This window comes from Equus asinus, chromosome 13 (genome assembly GCF_041296235.1).
Source record: "Equus asinus isolate D_3611 breed Donkey chromosome 13, EquAss-T2T_v2, whole genome shotgun sequence".
Lineage (NCBI taxonomy): Eukaryota > Metazoa > Chordata > Mammalia > Perissodactyla > Equidae > Equus > Equus asinus.
In genome coordinates, this window is record NC_091802.1 from 43,892,525 (window position 1) to 43,898,524 (window position 6,000).

The following is a 6,000-nucleotide window of genomic DNA, read 5'->3' on the forward strand; positions in this document are numbered from 1 at the left end:
AGGAAGGAGACGAGTGACTTAATGAAGAGGATACAGGAAATGTCAGTCAGGACCAGTGACTGCAGTGCTGATGGGCTGATCAGGACCAAGATATGCTTTATCCAGTTAAGATAAAAGGTGCTCTGATTAGATGGAGAGAAAACCCAGGTGTTAAGATTCAGAGATTAGAATGGGTATGAGTCTGTGGAGAGGAGAATGCTTTCACAAAATCTGCCATCCTGACAGAGCTTTCCTATAAACCCCGGCTTCCCCTAGGGGTGCGGTAGATGATGTGTGGTGGTCCACAGCGCTGAGTGACATTGGCTCTCATGCTGAGAAAGTTGTTCTCTTTCCAATTCTTTTTTTAGATTTGTCTATTCCTTGAATAGTTGACATGTGTGCTTTGTACAAATTTCAAGAGTGTGCCTTTTCTACTTCACACCCCAGGTTCCCCTCTTTTGAAGTAACCATTCTTACCAGTCCCTTGTGTATTTTTCCAGATATGTTTTATGCATCTACAAACACGTAAACACATATAGCCTCTTTTAAAAAAAATTACAGGAAGCACACTATACACAACTGCTCTCTACCTTGCTTATTTCACTCTACGCATCAGTGGGTTCCATATAGTACATATAGAGCTGCCTCGTCCTAGTCCATCATGTGGCTGGTACGTAATTTACCTGATCACCTATTGATGGACTTACCTGTTTCCAACCATTTCCTCTTATAAGAATTGTTGTAGTAAATATCCTTGTACCTATTTCATTTTGCATATTAATTAATCCATACATTCAACAAATATTTTCTGAGCACCTACCGTGCACCAGGCCAACTCTAGGCACTGGAGGTAGAGCAGTGACCGCAACGGACCCGGGCCTTGCATCATGGAGCTGCGGTTCTATAGCAGAGAAGAGCTGTAGGATAAATCCCAAGACATGGGTCACGCTTTCTTTCAATCCTTCTAATGAAGAAGAAAGTTTTACGTTGGTGAGAAAGTCTTCCTTTGGTGCCGGTAAGTCTTTAATACCTCTCTGGAACGCTTGCTAATCTCTTTTAGACAGAGAGTGCTGGTTTTAGGATTAGAGTCATTGCCAGGCCATAGAGTCTAGCTAGAATTTAATAACAATGTTTTGTTTTTATTGGATTTATTTTTCCATAGCAAATGATACTGATTTTCCGTCTACTGTCAGAATATGAATGTTCCTATCAAGGTATAAAGGTTCCTTTCAAAATAATTTAAGTTAAAAAAAAAAGATGAGTCAATTTAGAGAAGAATGTTAAGTAAATAATAACATAGGTGGAATTCACAGGTGGAAAAACCCACGAAGGTGATATTCAAATAACTGAGGTTAGGAAATCACTGATGTAAACAAAACAAGGAGAAAAGATGAGGCTCTTTATACTGTATTTGATGTTTATTTTTGTCTCCTCACTCATCTTTGGTGTTGCAATGGTTCCATATTTCTTCTTAGGCAGCTTCTTTATTTGTCATTTATTATTTACTTGGTGATTCTTATGCTTAGATTCCACTGATCTTCTGGTTATGAAAGTTTGTTTTGTTTTAATGAACTGTTATCAATTTGCATTCTCTCAGAAAATCTCTTTCACTTGAATTCCCCAGATGCCCAGGCCTCCTTGTCATTTCTGGCTCTGGAAATACTGGGAGACGCCTCTGCCAGGAGTGTTCGTGTGGCATCCTTAGCCAGATTTTCATCATCTGGCTGAGGCTTGCTCAATAATTCTCTTAAAATATAATGTGATGAAACAACCAAACTCAAGTAGGCCTTCGAGGAGATCTCAAAGCCAGAACCTTCTGAACAGTCCCCACAACTACCAGTGGGCCTGTAATCACCCAGAGCTTGTTAGCTAAAGGCACAAGCAATTAGTTTGATGGTTGCAAGTGTAAACAAGAGGGCATTTCACAGACATGCTCTTTATGCCAAGTAGGTAATAGCAGGTCTGTAGCAGTGGTAGTGAGCTTTCCCTGTGGGTAGAGGGTGGGTGGTGCCTCAAGGCCCTGGGGCAGAGAACCTGGGTGGTGGGAGACAAGAGGGTCCAATGGAGGGATGAGGTGGGGGGTGAGGGCAAGCAGAGCTGTAGGCACCTAAGGAGTATCTGGGAGCTTGGAAAATGAGAAACAGCAAAAAGTAAGGCCATCTATTAGCAGTCAAATCCTTGAGCTTTGAAATCTGGTAGAGACTAACCACTGATAATTAATTACTGAGGACCTACTATGTACCAGGCACTGATTTAAGCATTTTATACCTACTGACAGTGGTTCTCAAACAATTTGGCTCACTCTTAAAAATTTTTGAGGACCTCCCAAAGAGCTTTTGTTTATGTGAATTATCTCTGGGGGTGTGATGATAAATGTTTAACAACTGGTTCTCTTGGGGAAGAATCCTGGATTTGTAGCATTTGCCAATTTCCATGGTGTAAATACTTTCATTGTGGTCAATTTCAAGATTCCGTGACATAACTGAATGTGAAGTTGGAAGAGCTGGGTACAATCAACTATCCCAAGCTGGTGCAAGCTGCCTCCAGCACACGGCTGGAATATACCAATATTTAAAATATTTGAAATTAAAACTGAGAAATTTTTAAAACATGCGTCCATAACCCATTGTCATCCCCTAGGTTGGGTTAGACTTGACTTCCTCCCTCACACTCAGGTCTTACTGAGTCTTCCTGGTAGGTCCCTCATCCGTGCTTCCTTAGCATTCTCTCTTTTATCCGCCCACATAGCACTTTATCCCATCCCATTATGGCATTGTTTAATTGTCCCCGTTGGACTGTACACTCTGTGAGGGCAGACACTGCATCTATCTTGCTTACAGTTGTCTCATCAGGGTCTGGAACAGGTCCTCGAAAATCTTTGCTGAAGAAAGAAATGAATAAACAAATGCATAGACACTACACGTGAAGGCAGGACATGGTCCATCCTACCCAGAGTTCTCTGTGGCTCCCAGGAGGGAGAGGGGCCTGGGGATGGGGGAGGGGCGGGGGGTTATAATGCACTTGTATACACTTGCCCGAGCCTGTTGCATCGTCATAATCACAGGACAAATCACAGGCTAAGAAAAGCCCCCTCCTAAATTGTCCGAGGTAAGTTGGATCACCCCCTTTTTGCCTGGAGTCACCTCTACTCGATCTTCCTATCACTTGGCACTCAGACACTCAGTTTAGCAGTCCCTCCAGATATTCTTCATCCTTCTAGAAAATTCTGCATCTCCGCCTGTGTTGCTGGAGGTGGGATGGGGAGCTCTCTGCCTTTTCCTTTGTATCTTGGGCTTTGTATTTTATCAGCAACTCCTCTACTCTATTCTAGAACAGTTAAAGCTTTTATTTCATCACCTATAGAAAGAGGTAGGCAAGAGTGAAGTTGTTCTTGTTCCAACGCCCTACATCACCTGGCGCCTAGTTAAGAGCTGCATTTCCAGAGGCTGGGGACCCTGAGGAGACGCAGCCTGGCAGGTGGGAACAATTAGATAGAGCCTATCTCCTTGGGCTGTAGCCTCTCAACTTCCTCTTTCGCTATCTATACGGTCCTTTCCAGCAGTGACCTTCTAGGATTCTCAGAAGCTGCTGAGGAGAAGTGTAACTGTGGGGGAGGGCAGGAGACAGCACAGAGACAATCAACCAGGATTCTGCCTGGAAGGTCGTGGGGCTGACCTCCCGCACCAGAGACCTTTAAGAAGAAGCAAAAAGGAACTGAGAAAACAGCCAGGAGTCTGCTCAGTCTGGAGTTCCTGGAATTCTGCTTTGTGTGTGAGCTTCCCGAGGCAGCCAAGGCCCCTTCTGACTAACAGGAGATGAGAATGGGAAGTGAGAGGGTGGGTGGAAGGGCAGTTTGGCCTGACAGCTCTCCTGGGCACTGCCAGCTCTTCAGACTGGCTCCAAGTTTCCTCTGGGAGCTGACCTGGGTCCCCCGAGAACCTCACCCACAAAGTTGGATAGCTGCCTGCCTGCTGTGCAAGAGGCTGGGCAAATCTATAAGTCCGGTTGTCTTCCCACCCAGAGTCAAGCTCTCTGCCCACCTAGTCTACAGCAGGCAAACTGAGGCCATTATCTCTAGAAGGCCATCTTTAAAACATGAACCTGGGGCTGGCCAGTGGCGCAGCAGTTAAGTGTGCACGTTCCGCTTCTCGGAGGCCCGGGGTTTGCTGGTTCTGATCCTGGGTGTGGACATGGTACCACTTGGCAAAAGCCATGCTGTGGTAGGTGTCCCACATATAAATTAGAGGAAGACGGGCATGCATGTGAGCTCAGGGCCAGACTTCCTCAGCAAAAAGAGGAGGATTGGCAGTAGTTAGCTCAGGGCTAATCTTCCTCAAAAAAATGAAAAAATAAAAAACACATGAGTCTTACCTGGGAAGGAACACCTGGCCCCACAGCCATTTTTATGACTTGGTAGTTGTCATATTGGAAGGCACCGTGAGCCTGGCCTGGACCATGGGACTGATGGATTTCAGTAGGAGTGGCGCAGAGGAGGGAGCGGGAGCAGCAGCAGGATTGGGGTAGCTCGAGGTTCTGGGGGAACAGGTACATTGGGCTCAGAGCCATTCCCAAGGTTGCAGACAAACCCAAGGACCCCTTCTCCTCCCTCTGCCCAACATTAGTGCAGGTAAAATCTTGCTAAAACAAAAATCAAGGGTAGGCTTAGTGTGCTATCACCGTCTCACACTGTATCACAATAGTCGTTCACACGTGTGTCTCTCCCTCTGACCTGTAAGCTCCTAAAGGACATAGGGCTGGGTTTTACTCACTTCTGTATCCCAGTGTCCTGCACTGGGCCTGGCACACAGGGAGGGCTCAATAGGTATCGCATAAAGGAGTGAATGAGTGAATGAAGCTGCAAACATGAACCATAGTCAGCAATGAGATGTCCTTGGGAGGAGGAAAGACACCCAAGAGGAGCTAAAAGCAAAGGCACATCGAGTGGGGGTGGGGGGTGGGGGGTGGGTGGGATGCACACGTCCAGCTGCTACTTGTTGTGTTTTAGGGGCTCAGAGCAGCTTCCTCCTCCTCCTCCTCTTCCCACAATGCACTCCCGCAGCTGCCCTGGTCTGTCAATGCTCAGACAAGGTGGTGTATTCTTCCATTCAACAAATATTTCTTGAGTGCCTGCCATGACAAGTCCTGGGTTCTGCATGATTGGGAATGAGATCTACACACTGCCTGCCTCAGGGAGCTCTCAGTTGAGTGTCACTAAGTAAGTAATTACAGTGAGCCGTGACAAGTGCTGTGACCGGGTCAGTCTCATAGAGCTGGGGTGACTGTGTAATTTAGTATCCTAACTGGAACACTGTTGAGAGTAGAAGAGATTGTTGCAGGTTGAGTTCCCCAGGAAGCAGACTCTGAGACGGTGATTGCGTGCAGAAAGTTTGTTAGGAGTGAAACACCTGTGGAAATGGAGGGACTGAAGCCAGATTGGGCAGAGGGAGAAGATGAGAGGTGACACAGACTCAGTGAAGGGCTCAGCCAACCTCAAAGGTTGCCCAGAGCTCAGATGGCCCTTCAGCCTCATCTCCAGTTGGGACAAGGGGGCCTGGCTTTTATACCATCACGTTGATCAGTCACTGGATACTGGCTGCCGCGTGAAGGAGATGTGACCTTGGGCGAGGCTGTTTGCTTCAGCTGAGGCAGTCGCCAAAGACGGCTGACAGCTGAAGGCATCTTCCGGCAGCCTTCCCAGCTGCTGGGGATTTGGGCGGTGCCCCACAGGGCCAGTGAAGACAACCATGCCCGAACGATAGGCATAAACCAGGCTGTCTCAGGTGCCTACAGCAGGAGCACTGCTAGGTGTTTCAGCTGGAACCCTGTAGGGGGCCATACAGCTCCGGGCAATAGGAACAAGTTCAGGGCTTTTTCAGTCTGCAACTTATCATCGCTAGTGCCCCTCCTTTCCCTCACCTGCATCCTTTGCTTTAGAGGACCATTCATGGCTTTTGCATGCACGGTATCATTTCACACGCATTGTATCATTCACTTCACATGCATCATATCATTTAGTTTTCA